Below are 15310 nucleotides of genomic sequence, written 5' to 3'. Positions count from 1 at the left end.
TGTCAAAGTAACAGCTCCTGCTCACTGAAGCGGGGTTACCCATTTCCAACTTTTTATCACTATTATTTACTTCTTCCCAAGTAATTGTTTCTTTAAGAATACAGATTCAGTCATATTAAACTTAAAATAATGTAGTCTTGGCCTCTTCAAAATCCATTCATCCTTGTGTGTAGAAGTACTTTAATTTACTTTAGTACCCTTTTTTTCCTGTATACAACTGAAGGGAAAAAGGTACTGGGGAGCCAAAAATGAATACTAATATTATAACATAATAATCTAGATATATGAAAGTAAAAGGGCAAGAGACAAAAAAAAAGCGACAATTATAAATTAAAAATATGGTGCAACTGTGTGTGGAAAAAATCTTCAGAATTTCAAGAAAATCCTGATTTGTTATGGGTTAGAGGGAAGTAATATATATTTTATTTAAAAGCAGGAGCCTGCCTGTTGTGCGTTACTTTCATTCCATCATGTATAGTACATGACCATGACTGAGGATTCTGTTTGCAATTAAAAGACCACTCTTCTCTCAGATTTAATGACATCTTCACAGCAATTTCTTATCAGCCAAATTTTATACATTGGTTTATTACCTTGCTTTATAGTATATTATATATGCATGTTTTGCATATTTTTGCAAATCCTACTGAAGTCCCTTCTAATCCTACACTCCTATGAAAAGAAATATGTTCTAGATACATGACATCAAGTGAAGGTAAGACTACATATTTTTCTTGGTTTCTCTCCTCTGTCACCATTACATGTTTTTAAAAACATTAGAACAGAAAAAAATATTTTTGTACAAAAATAGAAAAAAGGAGGGAAAATCTCAAAACATTGGCTCTTTAAAATTATTAGAGAATGCTGTTTTCAGGTCTTCACACAATGAAATTACACTGTATACAAAATGAAAGCAGTCTGCAGAATTTGTGTAGCACATGTAAAGCAAAACATGACCACACACAACAGTTTTGATACTAAATTATATGTGGTCTTGTCTCTCTGTACCACACCACAAAAAGAGTAGCTTGCTCAGGAATCCAGAAGAGGCAATTCTTGATTAAGTCCTAAGCGGAATGCAAGATCTTGCACGAGGAGGGCAGCATACCTGAACCATTCAATAATAGCCATTATAACATAATAAACGTAACACCTTTGAAGAGGGTAAAATGGCAAAAAACAAAGAAAAAAAACCCACTATATCCTCCAAAGTAGCATTTAACTTCAAAAGAGGAACTACACAAAAATGAGTTAGACAATAAAAGGAACAGTCGCAAAGATGAAAAGCCTGCAAACTGTATGGAGATTATTTTAAAACATCATAATAGAGACTAAACTAAATGTAAATCCCAAAACAAACAACAAAAAACCCATCTTCACCAACAGAATAAAAGATATGGTTAGTGGCAAACAAAAACAACAAAAAAGGCATTCTTTAAGAAGTAGTCAAAACCTATTTAGGAAAACAGAAAGAAGCATAAATTCTGGCAAGTCAGTGTAAAAGTATACTAATGCAGGACAAGAAAGAATCTGAATAGCAATTAGCTAAGGACATAAAAGCCAAGAGTACAAAAAACAACCCAAGGCGATATAGATCACTGAAAACTGCCATGTTCTGTTACTTCTTCTGAAACATCAACAGTCATTGCCAGAACACGTGATACTGGGCCAGATGAACCACTGATCTGATCCAGTATGACCATTTTTATGTTCCTGTCATAATGGCAAAGTTTTTTAATTGTTGAAACAAATTATTTTTTTTTAATTTCAATGTCTGTCATTAAACATTGTCTAACACTCTCAATTGTCTGCATGACCTCCCAAGCCTTTCCTGCAACAGTGAAAATTTAAGTCAATATTTTTAAATGTTTAAAACTATTTAATATTATTAAAACTATAAAAAACCCACAAAAAATCAAGTTCTAGTAAGCCCGCTATATAGATCATAGATACTGAAAATCTAAGGCCAGAAGGTACCGTTATGATCATTTAGTCTGGCCTCCTGCACAAGACAGGCCATACATCTTCCCTAATATATTTCTTAAGAGCATAATCTTTTGGGGGAAAAAAATCATTGGTGATTGAGAGTCTATGACGCATGTTCCAGCAATAATTACTTAATTATTCTCACCATTGAAAAAGTTTCACTTCTTTCCAGTCTGAATTTAACATCAACTTTAAGTCAATGAGATCATGTTATATCAGTGGTTCTCAAACATTTTGGCACACAGCTCACCTCACTCAACACAGACCTGTCCATGAACCACCAGCCAACTACCCATGATGACAAAACTGGTGCAGAAGGGGGCGAGGGTGTGTGTTTGGGGTCTGGCTAGGAGGGAGAGTGCAGGAACAAGCTGGGAGCCTCCAGGCAGCATGCAAAGCCTCCAGGGTAAACTGTTTCCTGCTCTGCCATTTCCCCAGTGGGGGTGGAGGGTGGGGGTGGGGAAGAGGGTAAGCAGCAGTGAGCGGAGCTATTTCCTTCCCCAGCTAGGCAGATCTTGCCAGTGAGGCTCACCCTCTACCCCCCCAATGCTAAGCTGACACTGGCACTTCAACTTCACAGGGGAGGGGGGGAAAGGGGTGCAGAGGTAAGGGCTGGTGTGCCAGCGCAGGCTCCATGCTGCTGGAGGGGGGCAAGTCCCAAGCCCATGGCACACCTGCAAGACGGTCACTGACCACACTTTGAGAACCCACTTTGTTACAGTGTGAAGCCCATTAACAACAATTGATTCCCAATCCCTGGCAAATACGCTAATCAATCATTACGCTAATCAAGTCACTCTCTAACATTTTCTTAGCTAAGCTAAACAGCCTGAGTTCCATCACTGTAATTAATGTTTTCTAATCCTTGACTCATGCTATCACAAGTTGATAAAAAGGCTTATTATGTGATCAACTGAATTTATGTTTTGTACATGCACCAAAAAGGGAGCTCATTTCTATACCAGGTGCAGTTGAGCTGAACCCACACTACAGTGATTTCCCACAAACAGCCCCAGACCTGCCAAACAGGGGAGGGAGGGAGAGTAAAGGGGGCAGTTGCTCTGGGGCCTGGTATTTCAAAAGGGCTTGGTGCTCCCAGCCACTGCCACTGCTATTGCAGCAGCAGATGGAGCCCCAGGCTCTATAAGTTGCTTCTGGAGAGCCACAAGGTGCGATATACATCGCGCTCTGGGCTGATCCAGGTTGCAGCTCTGGGTTAGCTTCCCCCAGCCCTGTCCCTTCCACCTGAGGAACTGTGCCTTCCAGGAGTATGGAACTGGGCCCTACCTACCTTATCCATGGGCCCAGCAATTCTGTTACTCCCCTGAATGGCCCAGACTGGAGCATAGCTGCCAACAAATGACAGGAAGCCATTATTCTGTAAGAACTGAGTTGTTGAAGTTTACCAGCAACAAATTGTAAAATAAAATGCAGACTAATTTTGCCTTTCATTTGCATTAGGAGCCCCAGTTTATCTTCCACATTGTAGGTACAAGTCATTTTTAAAAGATTGTGTTTGTACTTCTAAGTCTAAAGCGCAGTCATGGCAGTGCTTTAACAGGGCACCAGCACTGGGAGAGAGCTGTCCCAGTGGTGTATGTAGGTAAGCCTCCTCTACAAGAGAAGTAGCTCTCAGCAATGGGAGCCTGTTTACACTACTGCTTTACAGTGCTATAACTTGCTAGGAGAAGAGGTGTTTTTTCACACTCCTGAGCAAGTTACAAAACAGTAAATAGCAGTGTAGACAAACCCCAAAATAATTTTCTCTGTGCTTAATTGCTTAAAATATTTTTTTCCTGTTTCAGTTAGCTTTTTTCCCCCAACAGTTTCAAACTGAGAACTATAGAAACAAAGCATTTTCTAAAACAAGCAACAATCTATAAGGTAAGTAGTTTGTTTTTAAAAATGTGATAACCCAGTTTATAGGAGCACCATATAGGAGCTCAGCCGTACTCAGATACTAGCTTTAGAAGAAAAAGAAATTTTGTAGCAGAGTAAACCTATAAAAGACTTGTGTCCAAACACAAAATATTGTAACAAAACAATTTGTGACCACACCTAGCCTGAGTTATAATCCTTTCAATTTACTACTACTGCAAACAGGGCTCAGAGAAGGCTTAACAACCTACTGCAGCATGTCACCAAGTTACCCTAGGAAATGTACTGTATCATGTGATTAAATCCCTTAACAATGCAGTCGCGTTGTAGGACAATACAGGCAGTCCCCGGGTTACGTACAAGATAGGGACTGTAGGTTTGTTCTTAAGTTGAATCTGTATGTAAGTCGGAACTGGCGTCCAGATTCAGCCACTGCTGAAACTGACCGCCAGTTCTGACTTACGTACAGATTCAACTTAAGAACCCCAAGCTTCCCCAAGTCAGCTGCTGCTGAAACTGATCAGCGCTGATTCCAGGAAGCCTGGGGCAGAGCAACTCTGCCTCAGGCTTCCTGTAGTCAGCGCTGGTCAGTTTCAGCAGCGGCTGACTTGGGGACGCCTGGGGCAGAGCAGCTAGGGTGCTGCTGGGTTGCTCCAGTAGCACCGCTCCTCGGCGCTACTGGACCAACCCAGCAGCACCCCAGCTGCTCTGCCCCAGGCGTCCTGATTCAGCCACTGCTGAAACTGACCAGCAGCGGCTGAATCAGGACCTGGGGCAGAGCAGCTGGGGTGCTGCCGGGTTGGTCCAGTAGTGCCCAGGGTCCAAAACAAAAGCCTGGTCTGCTGGGGGGGCACACTAGCCGCGCGCCCCCCCCCCCCCCCAGCAGACCAGGGACACGGGGAGCAGAGCCGCAGCGGCAGCGGGGTGCCGCGCCTCTGAGGCTTTGCTCTGGCAAAGCCTCAGAAGCGCGGGAACCCGCCCGCTGCTGCCGCTTGAGTCCCGGTGCCTGTGGTCTGCTGGGGACGGTCTCCAGCAGACCAGGGGCACCGGAGCAGCTTACGAACGGGGCTTTCTCGCCCCGGAGCTCGCAGGTAGCAATCCGCTACCTCGACCTCTGGGGCGAGAAAGCCCCGTTCGTAAGTGCGGATCCGACGTAAGTCGGATCCGCGTAAGTCGGGGACTGCCTGTACCTGTAAACAACCTGTCAAGTAGATTTACACAATAAGATATAGTTTTAATCAAAGCATCAATTTCTCTTTAACGTATTTGATATAATGAATGATCTGTGTAGCATTGGATATCTTAGACAAATAAATCTAAAAAATGTATTTTCTTAAATGAGCAGAATGTATTTTTTTAAACAAAATATATGCATTAGAAGCTAAAAGAGACTTATTTCAGGAACAGAGACCAAAGCTGAAGTTACAAATTCCCAGTGAACTGTTGGCAAAAAGTTTGCAGATTATGTTTCTCAATTAGGCAGCATTTTTTCATCTCATGTTTTATAAAACTGTCCCAGTTATTGTGCAGAATCTTTCATTTTGGATTTTATGATTTTCCAAACTGCTGCTATCAACTGTACAGATTAGAGTCACAAAAACAAATCAGTTCCAAGCCATGGTTTCTCCTGGACCATATCAATAGTAATCTCACTCAGGTAGTACTCCCTCAATTGTAAAAACTGGAAATTATTCCAGACTTGTGGCAAACATCTAATCTACAGTGCCCCAGAGAGAGAGAAAGACAGACAGACAGAGATAGCAAGAGGTCTTTGTCTAAACTAATCCATAAACTATTATGTTAGAATCAATAATCCTCTCTACTCAATCACGGAAATTTCAAATATTTGTTCTTGCAAAGCAGAAGCTACTTTTTACAGTAGTATTTTTCTTCTATTAGAGTTCTTCCAATCACATTCAAAGCTTCTCTCAAAAAAATACCAAAGAAATAAAACTGCCTAAGTCAGAGAGAGGCAATAATTTTGGATGAGGTGGGGAACTCCAATAATTTGTAAAGTGGTCAAGGGCCACACTTTTCTATGGTGTTAAGTCACGGGTGTGAGAGGTCTGGAACAGAAGTTAGATAAAAGAGGGAGCTCTGGGTAAGGTATTGGGATGGAAGAGTGGGTGTGGGGTCTGGGCGGGAGTTTGGGTGAAGGAGGGGGTTATGACCTGGGGCAGAGGATTGAAGTGCAGGAGGGGGTGCATGGTCAGAGAGGGATTTTGGGTGCAGGAGTGGATTCTATCCCGGGAAAGAGATGTCGAGTCTGGGAGGGAGTTCTGACCAGGAATGGGGTCCAGGAGGGTGTGCAGACGGCTTGTGTTGTGACCTAGGTCAGAAAATTGTAAAGCAGGTTCTGGTTAGGAGGCATTTACTGTTAGGGATGTAATAGTGTAGTCAGTTAACTGATAAGTAAAACCTTACCAATGAATGCTATAGACTACATGCATTCCTCCCCCTCCCCGCCTCCAGTAAATTTTTTAGCAGGCTGGCCAGCAAACCAGCTCGCGCCCGGGTCCGGAACCTATGATCACTGCAGCTCTACATTTAAAATGTATTAGGAGCCAGGTGGGCAGGCAGCCTGGCTCAGTTCTGGCTCACGCTGGGTCTGGAAGCTCAGCTCTCCCCCTGGACAGGGGCTGCTGTGTCTGTATCAGAGGCAGCAGCGCAGGGTGACAGGTAGCCGGTCTGATACAGAGGCACCAATGTGGAGTGGCAGGGGGCTCCTCAGGATTGGGGCCAGAGCACACTGGCTGCTGGCCCCACTTCCGGGGACAACAGAATAGTCCAGTAAGTGATAAGAATTCATGAGGTTAATTGACTATTCAATTAACCAATCATTAACATCCCTACTTACTGTAGGTGGTTCCTGGACAGCAGCCCACTGGGACCCTTGGGCAGGCTTCTGCCCATTCCACTGCAGACAGACAGACACACCCAACCCCCTGCCCTGAGCCCCTCCTCAAAGACCCGAACAACACTGGGTAAACGTGCTAGTATATCATAAAAACAATACTTAACTGAATAGTTTTTCTTGGAAGTCTCCCCACCACCCCCCCTTCCCGGTTTTAAACAAACACACATACCCATGAAAAACATACAATAAATGAAGGCCCACAAATTCATGTAGGTGTGCTTCTTCAGGGAGTAAAGAGAGTTTCTACTGTTTGGAATGTAGAGCAAAAAAAATTCAGACTTTTAGAGCTGGAAAGGGAAATGTGTACTCTAAGTACAGAAAATACAGACATTAATCCATTATCCTCTGTTTCTATGAGAAGAAGCCTGGAGCCTTCCGCAAATATAGTCAGACTGCAGAACTCTGAAAAATCCCAACTATGTCCTTGATGAGATAACCTTATTAGTTTAGAATTCACAGCTCGAGTGAGTTCACCGGAAGGAGTATAGAAATACTAGACCAGCTTGGCTGAAGTGTCACTAAAAAGTGAGGTTAGGAAAGGATTATGCATACCACCTAGGGATGTAAAATCTCATTTAATTGGTTAACTGGTTAAAACGTAGTTTTTAACTGGTTAACCAATCCAAGGGAGAGAGGGTGGAGTGACCTGGACAGAGCATCCCTACCGTGGGCAGAGGGGAAAGGCCCTGCTGCCCCAGGGTGTGGGTGGGAACCGGCATCCCTGGGACACAGGCTTAGCAGGGCTCAAGCAGTCCTCTACCCAGCTGCTCCCGAGTACTGAGTAAATGGCTGATCAGTTATCTATTCACATCCTTATACCCAATATATACAAAACTCCAAACCAGCCTTCCTTAAACTAGGCCAAATTTACCACTTCAAGCAAGCAAATTTTGCCAGCCCAGTCTTGCTAAGAGAAATAGTAAAGGAATTGGGGGTATTTGTTTCTTGCTGCAATTTTATAGGATTGTAGTGCAAAAAGTTTATTTTATAACTGTTGATCTGATGTGATATTTAATCAAACAGTTTTCTCCCTCCTTAATAGGGAGGAAGCAGAAGTCAGGGTATTTCTAAGCAGGGGTCATTGCCGGTAACATTGCTTCTCCTTCAGTTCACCAGAGCCAATATTTGTTGGCATACTGACCATGCCTTAAAGCAGTGGTTCCCAAACTTTTTGGCATCACGCCCCCCTTTTTGATTTTTGAAAAACCCTCACCCTCCCCACAAATAGCAGCAAATCTTGTTAAAAAAAAGAAAAGAAACTGAGTGGGACAGCAAAACTTGATGGGGAGGGAGGCTGGGTCACCTCAGCCTCCCTTCCTCCCTCCCCCCCCCCAGTTTGGGAACCCATGCTTTAAAGTCTGAGAGCAGGAGGCTGAGTGTATGTTTAAAAAGAGAGTCATAGTTTTTGAGCAGCAAGGATTTAGGATGTTCCATATTTCAGAGAATGTGTGTTATATATTGTATCTTCATAGATTCTGTACATGTACTGAAAGTACAAAGTAATTCTGAGGAAAAACAAAAATAATGCAACTGTATTAAAATATCCAGGTTCAAAATAGATTTTCAACTTAGAGACCAGCATTTCTGGCTTTTACTGATTAAAGATATACACTGTGTTAATGTATTTACTTTCCAGAGGTAATTGGGAAAATGTATTTTTCTCTACAAAAAGCCATCTAGAAGTTTGTTTTTAACCAAAATATTTGCATTTTAGTAACAAAAAACTGATTTTTCACAAGTATACTCTTGTCCAGTATACTCTGGTCCAGCAACATCTGTGGTCCAGCATGATTTTAGTTAGCAACATGTCCACTTATCATGGGTCTGGCCAAATTTCCTGCAGTTCCCATAACTTTGTTTACAGCCACCAGTTCTGGCTCTCAGTGTTCTGTGCTGTTATTTAGCTCTAATTTACCCCTAAATGTCAAGCAGTGGATGTGTCAGTAATTGCTGCTAGAAAACATTGACCACCCATGGTTCAGCAAATTCTTTGGTTTGGCACTGGTCAGGTCCCATGGGTGCCGAACAGAGAGCTTCCACCTGTAGTCAAAAAGCCATCTTCAGTCAAAGTTTCAGTCAAATGGAAACGTTTCACCATCTGTTATGTTAAGTGTGTGCGCATTTCATAAATACAGTAACCTAAGATCTTTATTTAGAACAGCGGTTCTCAAACTTTTTGGGCTCTGGGGCCCTTTACATGCGTAAAAATTTATGCGGAGCCCCAGCGGTCCACTGATTGTATATGTTGTACCTACTGATGTTTCCAGTTTGTCAACCTCACGGAGCCCCTAGAGATGTCTCACAGAGCCCTGGGGCTCCACGGAGCACAGTTTGAGAAACACTGACTTATAATATAATGCAGACAAACTACTGAAACAAAAGCTAACACTTTAAATAAACAAACAGATCTTCAGAAGTATATTTCAAGGAAACTTCTGACACACATGGAACTTAGTGTTGGGAAAGGGCTATTTGTTTAAGCCTCAATGAATATCTACTATATCCTCCAAGTCTGAACTTCTTACTTATCTTCATGGCACTGAAAAACTGCATTCCTCTATTCTTAGTTTACCACTGTTCTTAGTATGAATCAGATCTGTAAGCTCAAAGCAAACTATGTTGACTTAATGGACATACTTCTAGTTTTATTATGGTATGTGAGTGATTCAGATCCCTTGTCTCTTGCAAGTTTCTACTCTTTACTTTGCTAATAGCACCTCAGAGCCCCATCTGTCTGCTCATCAAGTTAACATCAATACTTTCTCTCTCCCACAACTATCCCTATATTTTTTTAAGCTGGCCTACATCTCCCGAGACTAACTTTGTCATACTAGGGCACTGTTCCAGAACCACATTCAAACATTCCAGGAGACAATCCATTTACAGGAGAACAAAACCTTTGAGTCAGCAGGAGGAAGAGAGGTCAATTTAATAGCAAAAGCAAAATCCCAATAAAACTCTCTCCTCCCTGTCCCCAGAAAAATAACCCATGCTACAAATTCCCACAGTTAAACGTCCAAGGAAGCAGAGAAATGCTTCGCTTTAGAGATGCTGACACTTATCTGTTCTGAGTAGCATAGCTGGATCTAGCCCCTCTGGCTTTCTACTCTCTCAATCCATGAGGGAATTACCCTTCTGGATATCAAACTCTCCCCACTCAAACACACATTGCCTGTTTTAAAATATGAGAAACTAGACCAAACAAGAATCAGGACCCTGAGAACCTCCATATGACAGAGGTCAACACAAACCAAGTCAAAGACATATTTTATTTATGTTTCTTTTTAAGAAGTGTGCCCTGCTATCTGCTAGGTTTACTTACAAAATCAACTGCTGTGGATCATTGGTGTGACCCAATAGATGTTCGACTGCATGTTTTTCTTGTGTGCATCAGCCTGCAGCACACAACTGGTATAGCAGACCTTGAGCCAACCACCCAACAACCACAAGATCAGTTAAGAGACAAAGGCACCAGGCCAGGTTAATTGTTGATGAAGCATAGTAATAGCTCCTAGCAGACTCTACAAGGATACTAAGACATGTAAGCCTGTGACAGTGGCTGAAGCTCAGGTGAATGGCAGGACTTTCCATTTTCTTCTCAGTTGAACAAAGACACCGCACCCACACACACTTCTGAAATACATCTTTATGCCCTAATAAAACATGTTAGTACTATCCCTCTGACATTGTTAGTTATGCCCCCGATGTTACTTCGTACCTGTTGGTTTGATTAAAACATTTCTACTACATATTCTCATCCTGATTATCTTTTTAGAGGAGTAACTGTCTTTCAGTTATTCTTGGGAAATGCTTTTGTACCATTTTTCATACTGTGATGTTTTGGTACTATTGGACATTGGACCATATTTGCACCAGTACTTTGCAACTAACATTTCTTAGAAATTTTATTTCTGCAGTATTAGCTATGTTCTTGCCAGATTTTGTGAGCAGGTCCTGCCTCATATCAAGCTTATAATACAAAGGCTTATATCTCAGTTTCTCTTCCTACTATACTATGCACAGGGCTTTCCGGAGAAGTCATATGCACTGTTGCTGTAACTCCATTCCACTATTTGGTTAACAGATTTGGATCGGAGGCAATCAAAGTTCTCACATTGTGAGAGACTGTCAAATCAGTACATTCTTTAAAAAGATAATTCTCTCCTTTTAAAATGTGTACACATAATGAATAATCTTACACTGGCGCACTCTCTCTTTGCCTAAGCATTATCTACCACTCCCAGTTCATACTGTAGATATTATGGTGCAATAGTCAGTTCATTTCCAGAAATATCAAAGTACAAAAATGCATCATATTAATTTTAAGTACAAATTTATGTTTAAAAATCAAAAGATTAAGAACATATAAAAATTATGCCAGTCTCAAGTAGAAGGAATTTTCTTCTAAAAAAGGAATGACTTTAAACTGATTGTTTAATGAGATAATCCTTCCTCTCATACTAGTAAATGCTTTTTTTTCCTCCCCAAATCTAACTAATTATTTCCCGGTAAGGATATTTGTGACCTAAATTCACTACATTTACTGGAACAAACTGAGATTTTGATCATTAATTTAGAGGTTTCCTAATTTTCTACATCTGAAAAGCTGTGACAAGAAAAGTGACTAGAATCCTAGGGCTGGCTGGAAGAGACCCCAGGAGGTCAACGAGTCCCACACCCTGCCCAAAGTAGGACCAACTCTAACTAAATCATCCCAGCCAGGACTTTGTCTAACTAGGACTTAAAAACCTCTAGGGATGGAGATTCTACCACCTCTCTAAGTAACCCATTCCAGTGCTTCACCACACGTCTAGTGAAATATGCTGATTGTTCTGTGATTTGCCTTTTATTCTCCACAGCAGTTTTCAGTCTGGGGCCAATGGCTTCTGCTCACGTACATGGCTCTGACTTTCATGAAATATTGTTTCATTGTTACTCTGTTCTTTTAAGCAGGCCACTTCTCAGGAACACCAGAGTTCCCAATCACTCTGAAAGCAGCACTCACTTTCTAGGCTACATCTATCCTTACCCACCGATCAGCACTCTGGAGATCACTCTTCTGGTGTTCGATTTATAAGTGGGTCTTGTAATGACACACTAAATTGAACGCTGAGGGTGTGCCCATCGGTGCCAGTACTCCTACTCTTTACAAGAAGTAAGAGAAGTTAATGGGAGCATTTCCCCCATCAACCTACTGCTGTGTGGAAGGTGCCCAAGTCTGAATCAAGGTATGTTGACTCCAACCACACAATTAACATAGTTGTAGCGGAGTATCTTGATTCAAACATCCAGGTAAGTATACATGTGGCCATAGTAATCTTTACTTGTTTCTTTCTGTATATTTCATCAGCAGCAGCATCCTTATCAGTCTAGCCTGCAAGTCTCCAACAAGACTATCATCTATAATTCACCTAAACCAGGGGAGGGGGAACTTTTTTTGGGTCGGGGCCACTGACCCACAGAAAAATCAGTTGGGGGTGAGAAGCACAGGTGAGAAGCGGAAAAAAAAAACCCCCACAACTCACTGACATGGCCCCTGACTGAAGCAAAAAGACACTCCCCACGTTCCTTTCACACACCTGAGCCCACGGGAACCCAAGACTAGTAGATTTTGTGTTTCACAGCCTTGTGGGGAGGCAGCAAGGGGCTGGAGCCCCAGCGTGGGCTCCCCAATGCTGAGAGGGAGCTCTGATCCTCAGGGGCCAAATCCAGGCAAGCCAGGGGGCACACCCGGCTCTCAGGCTTTAGGTTCCCCACCCCTGGCCTAAACTAACAGTGACAACAGGAAGTACAGAACTTGTATCTAAAGTTCAGCTTTCCTGGTAGTCCTCAAACATATCCTTGAAATTCAGATTCAGTTTAGCTACAAGCCTTTGCAGTCCCCAATTTCCCAAGATAATGAAAATGAGGTCAGTTGTTCCTCAGTTCCTTCATATCTTATTCAGAAAGATTGTCCTTTCAGCCTGCAAGACAACTTGAATTAGTGAGGATCTAGCCACATCACCTGCAAAATTTTGTGCACCAGAAAAAAGGTCAAGTGTTTTTTGTAGTCCTACCACCATTTATTCCTCTTTGTTTATAACTTTTAGGAATAACCACACTAATCTGGCAAACTGTACATCTAGTGCAACATCCTGTCTTTTATATGGTTCAAAGGAAGGTTCTAGACTCCTATAATGGAAAGTGAGGTAACAAATTCCACAAGAAGTTTTTTCATATCCCCAGCAATTAGAAGTTGGCTTGTGTTACCTGAAGCATGCCTTTTGTTACCTCCAGTATTCCTTTAACAAAGCACCTTAAAATATTTCTCCATGACAATTTTGGTTCAACATCCTTGAAATGCCTCTCCAGCTTTGTCATCTTCATGGAAGAGTTGTGAAGAGGTGAAAATGTAATAGCAGCCAGCTGCGGAAATTTCTGATCAGACTGCTCATAGAAGCTCCTATTTCCTTTTCAATCCCTAGTATTTTCAGTTGTGCTTAGAATTTAAAGACTCACTTAAGTCTTTCATGTTAATAATTTTACTGTATTATGAGCAGCCAGGTGCTACAAAACATGCACTACAGAATTTCACTTAAACACTGAGCAGGCATATCTTAGTCTTTCAAGTTATCTCCCTCTCCCTACTGAAAGGAAACAAGATGACAATCAGGGAGAGAGAGAGAGTGTATGTGTATGAAAAAGAAATACAGTAGTTTAAAGGAAAGGGTTAATCCACAATGAAAATAGGACTCCCACCCATCCTGCAAAAATAAAAAACCTTACAGAGCCATTTTACAATTATAAAAAGTTTTGGTAGAATTCAACTATATTTTAAAGGTAAGTTATAACTTCAAAATCTTGTAGAACTATGTAATTAAATTAATGCTTTAATATATAAATTCATAAGCTATCACCACTTTACCTAGAAACTAAGCTCTGTACTACTTTATTTGAACTAAAATGTAACTGTGGAATCAAGGTGTTTTAAAGGATGGTGAGCACAAGTTATTAAAAGAATGTGTTATCTTAGGATCAGGCGGATAGATACAGACTCGGCCTGCTACACATTAGAACCAAGGAAAATTAAATATAGTACATCAAGAGTAAAACAGACTGGTGCCTGGCTGGTTGATGGTTCATCATTTAGCTATCCCAATTTAAATATCCAAAAATAGCAGTGGTATTTTCATCTTAAACAGTTATTTTGAGAGTTTGGAAACATATGGGCAAAGCTTACATGGATTCTGGACATTTTCGTGGCCACAATTTAAAATTTCATGCAAGCCTTCAGAATCTTAATTACATTAGCATTTGAATCTCTCTCTTCCCAGAAGCCAGCAAATTACTCAAAAAACATTTTATAGTGGAAGACTCAAGCTAAGGTTTTCAGATGACACTACATCTAGAATCAATTTCAAATCAATTAGGAATGAATCATGAAAATATCACCCTCCATCTTTAAATAGATTTTGTACTCAGGGATAATTGGGGCTACTATACTTGACTGCTTTTAAAAAGCAAACAAAGAAGTTGTATGGAAGTACAGTTTTATTATTACTTGCTGAATACAATAAAACCTACATTGTATTTGTTTTTTTCCTTCGCTACCATACACAGAAGTCTTCATAGGACTGGTGCTGCTTGTAATATATTGCCTTACAAATTACCTCTCATTTCCATCTTCATTCAATAACATATTGAAAGAGGAAGAAAATAGGGGTGGGAATCCACTTACTGCAAAAGAGCATTTACTGAAAAGTTTAGGCACAGATTGCCTGTTAACTACTTGATTAAATCTGTAGCGCTTAAAATTGTCCTAAAGCGAGAAACTGAACAACAATAAAGAATATGCATATGAACTACTGAATGAACATTCTTTGATGGTATGTAATGATCCAATTTTAGCTATTGCTGAAACTTTCTTCATCCCCATTCAAATGTTTCACTTAAGGAACAGACATGATGACATGAAAGTGTTCAACAGTAACTCCTTCCCAGAGTTCTAGGTGCTTTCACAGTCATCTTTCCAAGTCTCCAATCCTACAAACACAGATGTGTGTGTTCAAAGTTAAAGGCACGAGTTAAGTATTAGAAGACTAAGAACCTAATTAAGCAAGACAAACCTAAATCCATAGCTTTTAATGTCCATAGTAAATAAAACTGATGAAAAAAATTAGTAGAATTAAAAAAAACCCAAAAAATCTGTACAATAAAGCAAAACAAAGGCCCAAGATAAAAATTATCCTGCAGGCTCTCAAACATTCAGATAAGTACATGGCAATACTTATGCTGGATTTTCAAAGGGGAACAGCATCAGACCAATGCTGAGTACTTTCGAACATCTCACTTTAAGAAAAAATACACCAGATTACCAGACCAGATTTCCATCCCTCCAAAGCATACAGCTCATTTTTACAGTTCACCAACATATCCAGAGTTGATGGCTGATCTGAAGAACTGCAGCTGTAACAAACTGTACTACAGCAATACTATCCAGTATCAGTTTTTAGTTTATCATATTTAAAAATAAGAGCCAATAATAAATAA

At 41.0% G+C, this 15310-nt stretch overlaps 1 protein-coding gene across 1 annotated transcript in view; it reads right to left on the bottom strand.

Moving 5' to 3' along the window:
- Positions 1-15310, bottom strand: part of PRKX (protein kinase cAMP-dependent X-linked catalytic subunit) — a 112366-nt gene that overhangs the window by 52457 nt on the left and 44599 nt on the right. The window lies entirely within an intron of this gene.

The sequence above is a fragment of the Pelodiscus sinensis genome, chromosome 1 (genome assembly GCF_049634645.1).
Source record: "Pelodiscus sinensis isolate JC-2024 chromosome 1, ASM4963464v1, whole genome shotgun sequence".
Taxonomy (NCBI): domain Eukaryota; kingdom Metazoa; phylum Chordata; order Testudines; family Trionychidae; genus Pelodiscus; species Pelodiscus sinensis.
The sequence above is the reverse complement of the archived record's forward strand: the minus strand, read 5'-3'. Positions and strand labels throughout refer to the sequence as shown.